Here is a 14,273-nt window from a genome sequence, read left to right on the forward strand (position 1 = left end):
TGGCGATAGTAAAGAGCCTGCCTGCCAGTGCAGGAGACAAAGAGACACAGGTTTGATCCCTGGGTCGGGAAAGACCCCCTGGAGGCGGGCATGGCAACCCACTCCAGTGTTCCTGCCTGGAGAATCCCATGGACAGAGGAGCCTGGTGGGCTACCGTCCATGGGGTCACAGGGAGTCAGACACAACTGAAGCGACTTAGCACATGTGTACGCACATCACATTTAATCCCGCAACTAATACAGTTATGCCCATTTTACAGGGAAGAATGCTGAGGCACAGAGGCTAAATTAATTTTCCAGGGTCACACTGCCAAGTGCTCAGGCTGGGATTCTGACGCAGAGCCTCCCGTCTCGGGCACGGGGCTGCCCTGTCTGAGTGTGTGGTATGACTCGGAGAACACTGGGAGAAGCACAGCCTCACCCTGCCTCTCCACTCAGCAAAAGAGACGTGGAGAATAGAGTCGCCAAGGAGTGGACTGTCCAAGTGTGTGCTTGTTGCCTGGAGGAGATGAGTGTGTGCATGCATGTCTGTCTGTCTACAGGGGATATGGCAGACAGAACCACAAATCGTGTAGGTGAAAACATTCAAAGGATTGAATGTAAACTCCTGTCCCTGGGCACAGCATTCCTATTCTGTAAGAATAGGATGGGGGCGTTAGGACCAAAAACCAAGTTACTGGTTTCATCTGATGGCAAACTCAAACTGAGTCACCAGTGTGGTGAGGTTTCAGAAAAGCCCGCCATGGGGCTGCATCAGTGGAAGGGCAGTGTCTTGAACCAGAGAGGTGAGAGCCCCGAAAGCATCCTTGCAGGGGTTGAGTCCCAGGCCCTCTGCTCTGAGAAATGTGGGCAGGACGCAGAAGAGAATACCTGGGATCCAGAGGATGCTAGGGGTGCGGTGAAACACGCACCAGCTGAAAGAATTAAGTGACCTTGTGCAAGCTCTGCAATATATGACTGACTCAGTTTTCTCATCTGTGAAAGGGGTTTAATATTAATAGTAGGGGTGGCATAAAGAATCAGTGAGGTAATATGTGTAATACAGGAGCGGTTATTAAGCACTGGGTATGCTCCTCTCAGAAAAGGGGAACTATCAGAGACATGCTGGAGGGCCAAGGACAGGGGTCTCCCTGCCATCGGTGTGCCCAGAGACACTGGCTTTGGGGAGGAGATGAGGGTGTCCCAAGGCCCGGGGGCTGGCTTCTCATCCTCTGACATCAGTTCTATTAAACTTCAACAGCCTGTTCTCCGTGGCCTGGTGAGCCCTCTTGGTGATCAAAGCAGAGCCGTGCCTGGGCAGCAATGGTCCCTCCTTCCCAGCAGGCTGGTTGGGTGGGCAGGGCACCAGCAGTGACCCAGGGGCTGCCAGGGTCTGAGTGCCGCTCCTTTTTGCTCGCTCAGCCCTTCCGGCCCTGCTGTCTCCCACCCCCAGCCCACTGCCCCCCTCACCCTCGCCCCACCCTCGCTGTTGTTCTGCTGGGAGCAGGGGTGATGCTAGTCTTTGGGATTCCCCTACCCCCTGACTGAGCTTCAGTCTCCTACAAGGCAAGAGCAAGGCACACAGGAAGCTCATAATGACAAGTGGGTGGAGACAGAATGCTTAGATGATGGGGATGTACGTCACAGGCAGTCAGATTGGAAAGTGGCTACCAGATCACCTAGCTTGATCCTTGGTCTGGGTGGTTTCCTGACTTTACTAAGCATAGCTGGTGGTGGTGTTCAGTCGCACAGTCGTGTCCGACTCTTTGCGACCCCATGGACTGCAGCACGCCGGGCTTCCCTGTCCATCACCAGCTCCTGGAGTTTACTCAAACTCATGTCCATTGAGTCGGTGATGCCATCCAACCATCTCATCCTCTGTCACCCCCTTCTCCTCCTGCCTGAAATCTTTCCCAGCATCAGGGACTTTTCCAATGAGTCAGCTTTTCTCATCAGGTGGCCAAAGTGTTGGCGCTGCAGCATCAGTCCTTCCAATGAATATTCAGGGTATTAGTGACTTTACTAAGCATAGGATTACTTAGGAACGCTGTTAAGATGCAGATTAATGGCCCCCAACCACCTTCCCTACTGAAATACAATCTCTTGGGTGGCTTCCTGGCAATGTCATTTGTAGCCAGCTCCAGCAGGAGGCAGTTCGTGCAGGTGGCCTGTGTGGACACTCTCAGAACCACTGCTCTGATTCATGACTCCTCTCTATATTCCTACTGTATCCCTGGACCCATGGGGAAACCATAGCAGCTAAAAAGGCACCACCCTCCAATGGTTCACAGTCCAGCTGTATAAAGGAGAGTCCCGGGGGCAGTCAGTGCTCTGAGAGCTTGGAGGAGGCAGAGCTTGAGTGGGGTGAGGACAACCAGGTACATACAGCTTCCTTCCCCAGGGAGCTGAGACGTGTTCCCCCACGGAGGTGCTCAGCTAGCCACTTAGGAATCCCACACGTCCAGTCGGACTGGCGTCCATCCATGCCCCAGCCTTCCTTTCAGAGGCAGGCTTCTGTGCTCAGGGACACAACCACAACGTCTGGCCAATTCAATGCAGGCAAACATGTACAGTCTCTGCATGTGGCTTCTCCTATGTTGGAGATGGCTGGGGGGACAAGGGTGGGGGCAGGCAGTTCTTTGGGGGCATGAGACCGTGATATAACCCCACTTCACATTTCTATCAAACGTCTCAGCTCTCAAGACCCATTCACATGTATCTTCTCATCCATTCTGCCACCCTGTCACCGCGGCCATGCATTTCAGAGCCGTCTGTGCCAGCAGACGGTGCCCACATGGCCTTTACAATGATGTCTATGTTATGTCAGCTGACGTAAATCAGTATTTCCATCTCAGTGAACACATTTAGCTGAGAGTTCACACACCAGGATACGGGTTAACTCACATGAGCCCACCATCAAAAAGGGAGTGAGTTTTTAATTTCTCTCATTGTTCATAGTGATATTCTCCAACCTCTGCCTCGCATTCTACGCAAACCTTGGCCCATTGATTGTAATAAACACAATTACTTCAGTCAATTACTATAGAACCACTGGTTATATGATGTGCATCGATCCCAAAGATACTAAAATCTGAAAAAAATAGTGCATGTTAAAACTAGAGAAATGAATGAATGACAGAGAACACGAAAGTAAACATCAGTCCACTCGCTCTTGGCAATAGATCCTTTTACTGAATATTTATACCAAATTCAAGAACAAATGGATAGTGGGTACAGGAAAAGAGAGGTGAGAGGCAGGTTTCTAAGTGTTCAGCCTAGAGGACCAGCTCATTTTTGCTATTCTCTGAAAGGGGATGAGAGATTTAAATTTTTGCAGGTCTGTTTTACAGGTGAAATTGTCAAGACTCAAAGACATTACATGGCGGCTTAATGCCACACAGGTAAGAGTGGTGTGCACCTCAGTGTGGAGGCGTCTGTTTCAAAATTCAGTGCCTAACAACCCACGTGTCCATCAGCTGATGGGCGAGCAGATCAATGATATAACCATGCCGTGGGGTATTATGCAGCCAGAAAAAACGATGAACTGGTACATGCTGAAACATGGATGAACCTTGAAAACATGTTGAGTAAAAGAATTCAGACAGAAAAATGCACATATTGTATGATTCCATTCATATGAAATGCCAGAATAGCAAATCTATAGACACAGAAAGCAAATTAATCATTCATTGCTGCCAGGAGCTGAGGGGAGGGGTGAGAGACTGTTAATGAGTACGGGGTCCTTTGGGTGATAAAATGTCCTGTAACTAAATACTGGTGATGGTGCACAATTTTGTGAATGTACTAAAGGTCTGTAATGATAAATTTTATGTTATGCATATTTTTCCATTTTAAGAAAAAAAGAAAAAGGAGAGAGGAAGGAAGGAAGGAAGGGAGAAAGAAAGGAAGAGAGATACAATCAGAGACACAGAAAAATAAATCTGCTCTTTTCTTGCCTAGAACTGCAGTAGCCATGGCTTACATGGCTGGGACTTGACATGCAGTGGGCACTCAGGAAATTGTTGATGGAAAGGGGAGGGGGGTGGCTGCTATTCAGAGAGCTGCCAGGGGACAGGAAACCCCAGAGAGGAGAGGGCAGGGCCTGAGAGGCCGGGGGTGGATGGGGGCAAAGAGAGAGAGAAGGGAGGTGGGAGAGCTGCGGAGAGTTGGGCCGAGGGAGGAATGGGGAAGAGAGAAGAAAGGAGTGGAGAAGGGGAAAGGGACTCATCCCGAGGCGGGGCAGGAAGGAGAGGAAGGAGGGCTAAGTGGGGGAGGGGGCAGGGGCTGGCCAGGAGGAGGGAAGGCGGGCAGCTGCCAGCCACAGCTCCCGGCTAGCGGGGAGCTCTCCCACCCCCGCCCCGCTCCCTCCTCCAGTAGGAGGATGAGCAGGGCTGGCCTGGGATCATCTGTCTTCATTACACCATCCCCACCAGCTCGTCACTTCTTGCCAGAAAGCTCATCAATATTCCCCTGTGCCTGGGCGGACTCAGCCCCCCCTGCCCTGCCCCCAGGCTGGCCCCTCCTCCCCCCAGGCTGTGTGCCGGACCTGCCGACGGGCACACCTCCGTCCTCCACCCTGGGGGCCCTTTTGCCTCCCTCTTTCTTTTTGCCGTGCCCTCTGTCCAGTGGCAGGTTTTCTGGATACATTCCCTGGAGGTGGGGACGATGCCTTGGGGAGTCAGCCAGGCTGAGAGCTCAGCCCTCGTGTTATCAGCCCCTTCAGAAGTCATCCTGACACTTAAAATACCTAAGTCCCCATCCCCCATCCCACACTCTGTACTCCTGTGTCCCCTTCATTTTTATGCAGTCTAAAGCCGTGATCATTTTCTAATGAGTCATATGTTTAGAACGTATTTGACATATTTACGTTCCTTTCCTGTTAGAATGTATGCTTGGTGAGAGCTTGGTCAGATGCTCACTGCTGTACGCTCAGCACCTAGACCAGTGCCTGGCACTAATAAATGGAACAAGTGAATGTTTACAGGGTGGTTGGATGCCTAGTAGCGAGCTGTTAGCATGTTTGGCAGCCTAACGGGCTCATTAAATGTTGGGTTAGAGAGTTTCAACACTTCTAGAACCCAATGGCTTTGATAGCAAGACACCGAAGTATAAATTAGATAGGAAATTTCCCTGCTCTCACCCATTCTGTGGCCTCTGTTTTACCTCTAGGACAAAATGCAACGTTGTTTCCCAGCTTGGCCCCCAGCTGCATTTCTGGGGGTTCCCACTGCTCTCTGCCTTTTTCGCTCTGAAGCTCTTGCAGTTCCTCCAGGACACCAGCAGTATTCCCTGCTCAGGCTTTGAGCACGTGCTGACCCCAGAGCCCAGATTCCAGTGCTGCTTCCATCAGACACCCAACCGGCCTTCAGATGGCCTGTCCCTGGCTTCGTTCAGGTGTCTGCTGCAACCTCACGTCCTCCAAGAAGCTGCCCTGACCCCCTGAGCTGACGCAGCTCTCCTGATCTCCCTTCGTCCCCTTCCTGCTTCATTTCCCTTATGGTGCTACCTGACTGTGCACCACTTACCCTTGTCTGTATCTCTCACTGGGGGTGACTCCACGAGGGCAGGACCTGTGGTCCAGCCCGGGTAGCAGGCGCTGTTGATGTCCTGGCGCACTCCCTCTCCCCTGCCAGCGTCGCTGACCAGCAGGCTTGGCTTCAGCTGCCAGCATCTGCATTCCTTTGCTGACAGATTTTTCTTGCTGCACTTGCTTTGCTTGCTTCTGCATCAAGCAAAAGAGAATTGGCAGGAGATTCACACGTAGGAGCACTCAGCCAAGGCTGTTAGGAATCGGTGCCCCCCACCCCACCGTGCTCCTCAGGTGGGATGACTCTGAAGTGCTAGTTCTATACTGACTCCCAGACTGACTTGAAATGGCCTTAGGCTTCAGTTACTCTCAGTGGTAATTTGCTTGATAATGATCTTCTATTGGCTGCTCTCCCTTCTTTTTCTCCCTTCCATGTTTCCTACTGGTGTTTCCTGAGATCACTTTCCAAATAAAATCTTATCTCAGGTTGGAATGCTCACACATTGCTGGTGGGGATGTAAAACGGTACAGCTGCTTTAGAAAACAGTTGGCAGTTTCTCAAAATGCTTGGCAATTCTATTTCTAGGTATATACTTAATAGAACTGAAAACATATGACCACACAAAAATTTGTACACAAATGTTCATAGCAGCATAATTTGCAATAGTAAAAAAATAGAAAAAGTTGTCCGTCAACTGATGAATAGACAAGCAAATGTTGTATAGCCAGTGTATAAAATGGAATAGTATTTAGCCATAAAAAGAATGAAAAACCTACGTATGTTACAACATGGGTGAACCTTCAAAACGTTATGTCAGGTGAAAGAAGCCAGTCTCAAAGGATCACATACTGTGTGATTCCATTTATATGAAATAACCAGGGTAGGCAAATCTATAGACAAAAACTAGATTCACAGCTGCCGTGGAGCAGGGAGGAGGAAAATGGGGAATGACTGCTGGTGGGCATAGGGTTTCTTTACGGGATGATGAAGATGTTCTAAAATTGATTGTGGTGATGGTTGCACAGCTCTGTGCATACGCTAAAAATCATCCCCTTTAAATGTGTGTTATCTCCATAAAGCTTTTTTAAAATTATCTTTTAAAGTCCTTATCTCAAGACCAACCTCTTGGGAAATCCAACTGAGATCCCCAGAACCTAGAATTGTGCCTGCCACATAGTAGGCATTCAGTCAATGTGGAAACACATCTTGCAACACTAAATGAATGGAAAACAAGTGCAAACACAGCCTGGACGGCAGTCACACAAACCACGTCAACAGAACCACAGCCGCTGGGCTCGCCTGGAGGCGAGCTGCTTCCTCTGCAGCAGTGATCTCTGGTCCCTGGTCGGGGAACTAAGGTTCCTCAGGCACAGTGCAACAATAGCAACAACAAGCAGCTAAGACCAGCAGCCACCACCCCCTCAAGCTTGTCATTAGCCATCACCTTATTCCCCGCTGGCAGCAAGCTCACATCTCACAGGCATGTCTGGAATTGCCTAAACCGGTGAAGGGGGCAAAGTGGTGTGTGTATGTGTGTCAATGAGCTGGTAAGAGTGGGAAACGGATGTGTTCATGTGAGTGGAGCTGTGTGTGTGTGTGTACACACGTGACTGCAAGGGTGCGTGTGTGTTTGCATAGTGGTGGGTGGGGTGTTTATATGTGTGTCTGTGTGTACGTGCATGTGTGGGGTGACGCGGGAGTCGTCATTGTAATGTGCGTGCACGTCCGTTCAGTCGTTTCAGTTGCGGCGGACTCTGTGGCCCTAGGGACGGTAGCGCGCCAGGCTCCTCTGTCCATGAGATTCTCCAGGCAAGGATCCTGGGGTGGACTGCCATTTCCTCCTCCAGGGGATCTTCCCAACCCAGGGATCAAACCCTGTTTCCTGGGCTTCCTGCACTGTGGATTCTTCACCGCTGAGTCACCATGTAGGAGTTGCCGACAGAACCTCGAAGGAGGTCTCTGAGCAGCGGGAGATCACTTCCTGATGCCTTAGGACAACCAGCTCCCTCCCAGCACCCTTCATGTATCCTTCCGACCCACGAAGCTCTATCAAGGTCCCTGTCCTCTGGGTCTTTGCAGCAGGTTGCTGTCATTTCTGCAGGATGTTCTCAGCCAAGCGGGGCTTGGCCAACACACCCAGCTGTTCATTGCTTCACTGGTCCCATCTCTAGGGACCAAGGACTAAGAGAAGAAAAAGCAGCCCAACTCTGAGCAGGTTCAGAGAGGAGAGGGCACCACCTCATGCATAATCCAACAGTCCAGGCCTTTCCCCTGGTAATAGAACTAGTTCTTTGTGGACATAGAACATGATCCCCTTAGAATGCGCTTCTGATTACCTGTGACGCCTCAGCCCACTCAGCTGAGTGAATTCCTGAGAGATGTCAGGGCCCCCTGCTCTGTCCATCCAGGCTCTGCTGAGCTTTAAAGACTGAGGTCCACACGGCCGTGAGCATTCTGCGAGGCTGTGTGATGGCTGGGAGGCACGCGAAGGACCGGGGAGGGAGCCCACACCCCGCACTAACCCCTGAGAGGCGCAGAGCAGGCCCCAGCTCCCCTGCAGTGTGGGCAGGGCACTGGCCGGGCGTCTGCTGACAGACCGTCCCATCTGACGTCTCTCATGTTGGTGGCCACCAGGACCGCCCCCTCTTTCCTCCCCGCCCGTGGCCACTCCAGGGTGTCTCATGCATCCTGCAGGGCCCTGTGGACTCCCTCTAGCTGTCCCTGGTCCAGCAGCTTAGAGACAGGAGCATGAATCCTCTAGACTGGCTCCGCTCTGCCTCCCTGGGCACCTGCCCTTCCCGCCCCAGCGATGGTCACAGAGCACTGTGAGCTGCGAGCAGGAAAAGAAATGCATGACGCCCAGACCAGGTGTCCACGGACGTGCCTCCTGAGACTCGGACAGCTCCCCTCAGACCACCCCCCCCAACGAGAGCCCCGTCCAGCCCTGGCTCTACCCAGCCCGTCCCAGCACTCCTGCTGACCGCTGAGTCGGTCATCATTCAACAGATATTTCTGCCTGTCTGCTCTGAGTCAGCCCTGTGCCAGCCCTGGGGATACCAAGACGAATGAGGAAGTCAGAGGGTCCCTGCCCTCAAAGACTTCGGGAGAGGCAGACAAATAGCACATGATACATCATGGTAATGGCAGAGGTAGTGTTCATAAAACACAGAGAGCTTACTATGTGCGAGCCCTGATTTTGTGCGATTACTGTTTTAAGCACATATTACAAATGCAAAAGCTGGATATTACAAATGCAAAAGCTGAAGCTCAGAGAGGTTAGGTAACTTGTCCAAGATCACCCGGCTAGTAGTAAAGGAGGTGGGGAGTGATTCAAATCCAGGCCATCCAACTCCAGAGTGGAGCTTTTGAACAATGCTAGATTGCTTCTGGACGAGTCCAGGAGGGAGAATCGCAGGGGCCAGAGCATCCCGGCTGCCAAAGGGGTAGTGAGGGATTGCGGATGGTTTACCTTCTTTTCCCAGACACCTTGAACTACCCTACACTTGGGTCTAAACACAAGGGACTGGCAGGAATCCTTGAGCTTCACGATGTTAAGTCCTGAGAGGTCAAAGCTCTTTCAGCAGAGTCAGTCCTTGGCGTGGGAGGACAGCGAGGAAGCAGCATCATGGTGCCCGTGAGGACCACAGACCCGTTACCTCCACATGAACAGGGTGGTCCTGGGGACCCTAATGAGGCCTGTCCCCCATTTATTTCATTCATGCCTATTACCCTCTATTTCTTGGTCATAACTCATAGTTCATGATTTCATTGTCTGTTTCATAACTCTCCAAGTTCCCCGGAAGTATGTCTTAAGCAAAGGTCTATCCTTTGCAACCAGGGCCATGCCTGGCACAGAAGATACTTATCAAAGTTATGGAATAGATGGATGGATGGATAGGTAAACAGTAGGCAAGTTAACGAATCTCAACCATATGACTACTGGGGGAAGATGGAATAGGTATTATTATGCCCATTTTATGAGGCTCAGGGCAGTGGCTCAGCAGAGGGACCATCTCCATGATCTGACTCCAGACAAGGGAACTTTGTTGGGTCACAACAGGGGCAGGTCCCAGGGTCACGAGGATCGCCAAAGACCCAAGGAAAGTTGGGTGACAGCAGACTTCTCAGCACCTCAGGTCCTGTTATCCTTCCTCTTTGCCGCCTCTCTCCAGCAGTGAGTCCGTAGACCCCGGAAGGTTCCAGACCCTTCCCCTAGCTTGGACTGTCATTGTGTTTTGATGCCCACTACAGTAGAGTAGACAGCCTAGGGGAGTGAGACAAACGTTGAGGTGTATCTCTGGGACCCTGGTGCCACTACAAAGCCCTCCTACACAAGCACCCATGCTACAAGGAAGACCCAAACCCAGCACTCTAGGGGTGAGTGTTCCATTCATTCCATTGGTCAACACATACTCCTCGAGGGCATGCTGTGTGCTGGGCAGAGTTCTAGGCACCAGGGACCCAGGCCTGCCCGCAGCGCTTTCAGTCCAGCTGGGGAGACACACAAGAAATCAGGCAAACACGCCAGCGACACAAGCTACACGCTTGGTGGGCGCACTGAGGCCGGGAAGAGGACAGGGTCTCTGTGAAGGACCGAGGCACTAGGGGGAGAAGCAGCGCAATTTGCTGCTGAGGTTTTTGCAATTCTACAAGAAGAGCCAGGCTGTCAAAGCACATGTGTGAGGCAGAGAGGGGCAGCGAGGCGAGGTGGAAGGGGAGGGGTAACAGTCTCGGTTCTAACTGCTTTGCACAGAAAAACCCATTTAGTCCTCACAAGTTTATGTGGCAGGGACACTTTTGAAAAAATGTTTACTTGTTCATCTGGCTGAGCCAGGTCTTAGTTGAGGCATGTGGGCATGTGGGATCTTAGTTCCCCAACCAGGGATCGAACTCCTCTCCCCGCACTGCAAGGCAGATTGTTAACCACTGGACCACTAGGGAAGTCCCACGGCAGGCACTCTCAACATTCTGATTCCATAGATAAGGGGCGGCTTAGTGACTTGTCCTTGGCGAAGGGCGATGCCAAAGAATGGCCAAACTACCGTACAATTGCACTCATTTTACATGCTAGAAAGGATATACTCAAAATCCTTCAAGTTAGGCTTCAGCAATGTGGACCAAGAACTTCCAGATGTACAAGCTGGGCTTAGAAAAAGCAGAGGACCCAGAGATCAAATTGCAAATATTTGTTGGATCATGGAGGAAGAAAAGGAAATTCCAGAAAAACATCTACTTCTGCTTCAGTGACTATGCTAAAGCCTTTGATTGTGTGGATCACAATAAACTGTGGAAAATTCTCGAAGAGATGAGAATACCAGACCACCTTAGCTGCCTCCTGAGAAACCTGTATGCAGGTCAAGAAGCAGTAGTTAGAACCAGATATGGAACAACAGACTGGTTCAAAATTGGGAAAGGAGTACATCAAGGCTGTATATTGTCACCCTGCTTATTTAACTTATATGCAGAGTACTTCATGAGAAATGCCAGGCTGCAGGAAGCACAAGCTGGAATTAAGATTGCTGGGAGAAATATCAATAACCTCAGATATGCAGATGTTACCACCCTTATGACAGAAAGTGAAGAGGAACTAAAGAGCCTCTTGATGAAGGTGAAAGAGGAGAATGAAAAAGCTGGCTTGAAACTCAACATTCAAAACCTAAGACCATGGTACCTGGTCCCATCACTTCATGGCAAATAGAAGGGGAAAAACTGGAAGCAGTGACAGATTTTATTTTCTTGGGCTCCAAAATCACTGCAGATGGTGACTGCAGCCATGAAATTAAAAGATGCTTACTCCTTGGAAGGAAAGCTATAAGAAACCTAGACAGCATATTAAAAAGCAGAGACATTACTTTGCTGACAAAGGCCGGTCTAGTCAAAGCTATGGTTTTTCCAGCAGTCTTGCACAGATGTGAGTCGGACCAAAAAGAAGGCTGGGCACCAAAGAAGTGATGCTCTTGAGCTGTGGTGCCGGAGAAGACTCTTGAGAGTCCATGAGTGCACAGGAGTGAGCGCTGCCTGGGGGCCAGGAGACAGTGCTAGTGACCCTGTGACCCTGTGACCCTGGCCCACTTGCTCAGGCCCCTCGGTACTGTCCAGGCCGAAGAAGGAGCCTTTCAGCTGAGCACATCCCTCGGGCTCCCAGAGGGCCGCCTGCCCCACCTTTGGGGGAGAAAGCCCCCGGCCGCGGAGTGCGGCTCTGGGTGGGGGCACGGGCGGAGACTGCCGGGTCAGCAAGAAGCGGGGCAGTAGGTGGCTTCTTTCCCCGTCTCTGTGTCGGCACGCGCCGGGGCTGGGTGTCTCCGTTTCGGTAAGCCGCTCGTTCCAGTCGTGTTCTGGCAGCTTCACGCACTTAGACCGCGCGTAATCCGCTCAGGAAGAGCCTGGCCTGACGCTGCAGCCGGGGGCGTGTTCTGGGCGGGCGGGAGCCGTCCCTGCTCCGCCGGCTGCCTCCTCTCGTCCCGGCCCGCCCCGGGGTCACCTTCAGACGCCCTCCAGACCCACCCAGCCCTCGTCAGGGGCGCGGCTAACGAGTCCTTCTCAACAGGGAGGAACTGAGCTGGACGCTAGCAAGAACTGTCCCAGGGTCAGGGTGGTCGAGTTTGAAGCCATGTGGCCTTCCTTTGTCTGGAGTTTAAAAAATATGAGATATTTTCTTGTCTGAGGTTGAAGTTGCATGAGTGGAGGTTTGGCATGAGGGCAGGGAGATGGCGATTAAGCTTCCAGAACTTTCCTTCCTGGAAAGGACTGGCGGGGGGCGGGGGGGGCGCTCTGCAGCAAAGCCATGGGTGGGGAAGAGCACTCGGGAACAGCGCTCTAAGAGATGGCTCCCCTTACCCTCTCGAGGTGATGAGTTGTGAAGCCCGAGGCCGGCTCTGGGTTTGACTCGGGAAGCATTTCTCCTTCGGTTGCGCAGTTTCGGTCAGTAGGACACCTCTGACCCGACACTCCCAGCACGCGACAGTGTTTATTCACTTCTCCCTCCACTTGGACATCTTCCCCCTCAGTTACCAAAAAGTGACTTTCTTCAGGGATTCCTTCTTCCTCGGCATGGTTAAGGAATATTCCATTTGCAGGAAACAGACAACCCCGCCCCACAGCACAAAGGGCGGTTGTTTGCTCACAGTGGCTCAGGTGAGGCTGGGGGAGGCCTCATGGGTGCCCTGGGCTAGGTTTCCATCCCTCCCCGTCTCCACCTGCCTCAGCCTGAGGCTCTCTCCCCCAGGGACCCGGAGCCTGCCTCCTTGTTCTTGCACTGGTGCAGGCAGCTTTTTTGTCCATCAAAAGCGCTGGGGTTCTCTGATGGGCCTGAAGTAGCACAAACGTCCTCCCTCCAACACGCAGTCATGGTTGCTAGAGGGGTGCCATGTGCGCCACGCGGGGTCTTTGGGATGGGATGGGATGGGGGCCCAGTGCAATTTTCCCCCGGGATGGGATGGGGGTCCAGGGCACACTTTCCCCTGGGATGGGACGGCGGGGGGGGGGGCCCCAGGGCACACTTTTCATCTTGGATGGGATGGGATGGGATGGGGGTCCCCAGGGCACACTTTCCCTCTGGGATGGGATGGGGGGCCCAGGGCACACTTTCCCCTGGGATGGGATGGGATGGGATGGGCGTCCCCAGGGCATACTTCCCCCTGGACCGCCTCTTCTTCCCTGTCCACAGCCTCTCTCCAGCTGCTCACCTGGTACCTGGACTCCCGTCCAGTGGCTCATTCCTTCCTTTTCTGCATCTTGAGTTCTGATTCTCTTCTAATACCTCATCATATGCATCCACAGAGCATTTCTACTTGATGTCTTCAAATTCATCCTCATAGGAAAAAAATTATTTCTCCCTAACATTACTCTTTTCTCAGCCATTACACCTTGACTCTCCAGTTATTCCCATTTTGGACCAGTCCTCCTCCAGCCTCCCAAATCATATTAAGCTCGACACCCTGGCAATTCTGGAACCCACACCCTCTCCACTGTACCTACAGTCACCTTAAGCTGGACCACAGAAACATCCTCTCCTGCTTTCTTCCCAAGGCACCCAGTCTCCTTATCACTTTCATATCAACCTGTCTAAGACACCATTAATTCCTATCACACGCTCCCCCAAAGGCCTGCTGTCTCCCCATTGTCCCATCCAAGTCCCCCTCCCTGAGCCTGGCATTCAAGGCTCCTTGTGAAGCAGCCTCCTCTAACTTTATGGACTCTCACTCTGCCCTTGACAGACTCAGGCTCATCCCAAATGATCACAAGTGTTCCTGCCTCTTCATTCTCCTTCCTGCAGCTTCCCAAAGGCCATCCTCCTGGCGGTCTTTCTTGACTACTTTTGCCCAGCAACTTCCCTGCCGCTGTTCACTGCTGAGACACATCTGGGTGTGTCTGTATCCATATGCTCTTGTATTCTGAACTGCATCAAAGCCCCGGACAGAACAGTCACTGTTGCTTTCAGATACCTTGGGAGAGCCTGTTTTGGGTCACAGTGAGCTCACAGTGTTCGGAAGCACCTGGAACATCCTGCTGGGTGGAGCAGTGCTTTGGTGTTTCACCAGCCTGGAGGGCAGGGACAGAGTCACTGGCAGAAAGTGCTGAAGGTGGAGCCTCGTGGGGAGTGTGGTGGTTAAGCCCAGCCCTCTGGTGGGGCGAGACCCACACCTGCCGCCCAAGATATGACCAGAGCTACAGCTCCAGACAGCCTGCTGACTGGCTCTGGGACTCTGAGCGAGTCACTTAGCCTCTCTGAGTTTCAGTTCCCTCAGCAGAATGAGGGGCATCACTC

Source organism: Dama dama, chromosome 14 (genome assembly GCF_033118175.1).
Source record: "Dama dama isolate Ldn47 chromosome 14, ASM3311817v1, whole genome shotgun sequence".
Taxonomy (NCBI): domain Eukaryota; kingdom Metazoa; phylum Chordata; class Mammalia; order Artiodactyla; family Cervidae; genus Dama; species Dama dama.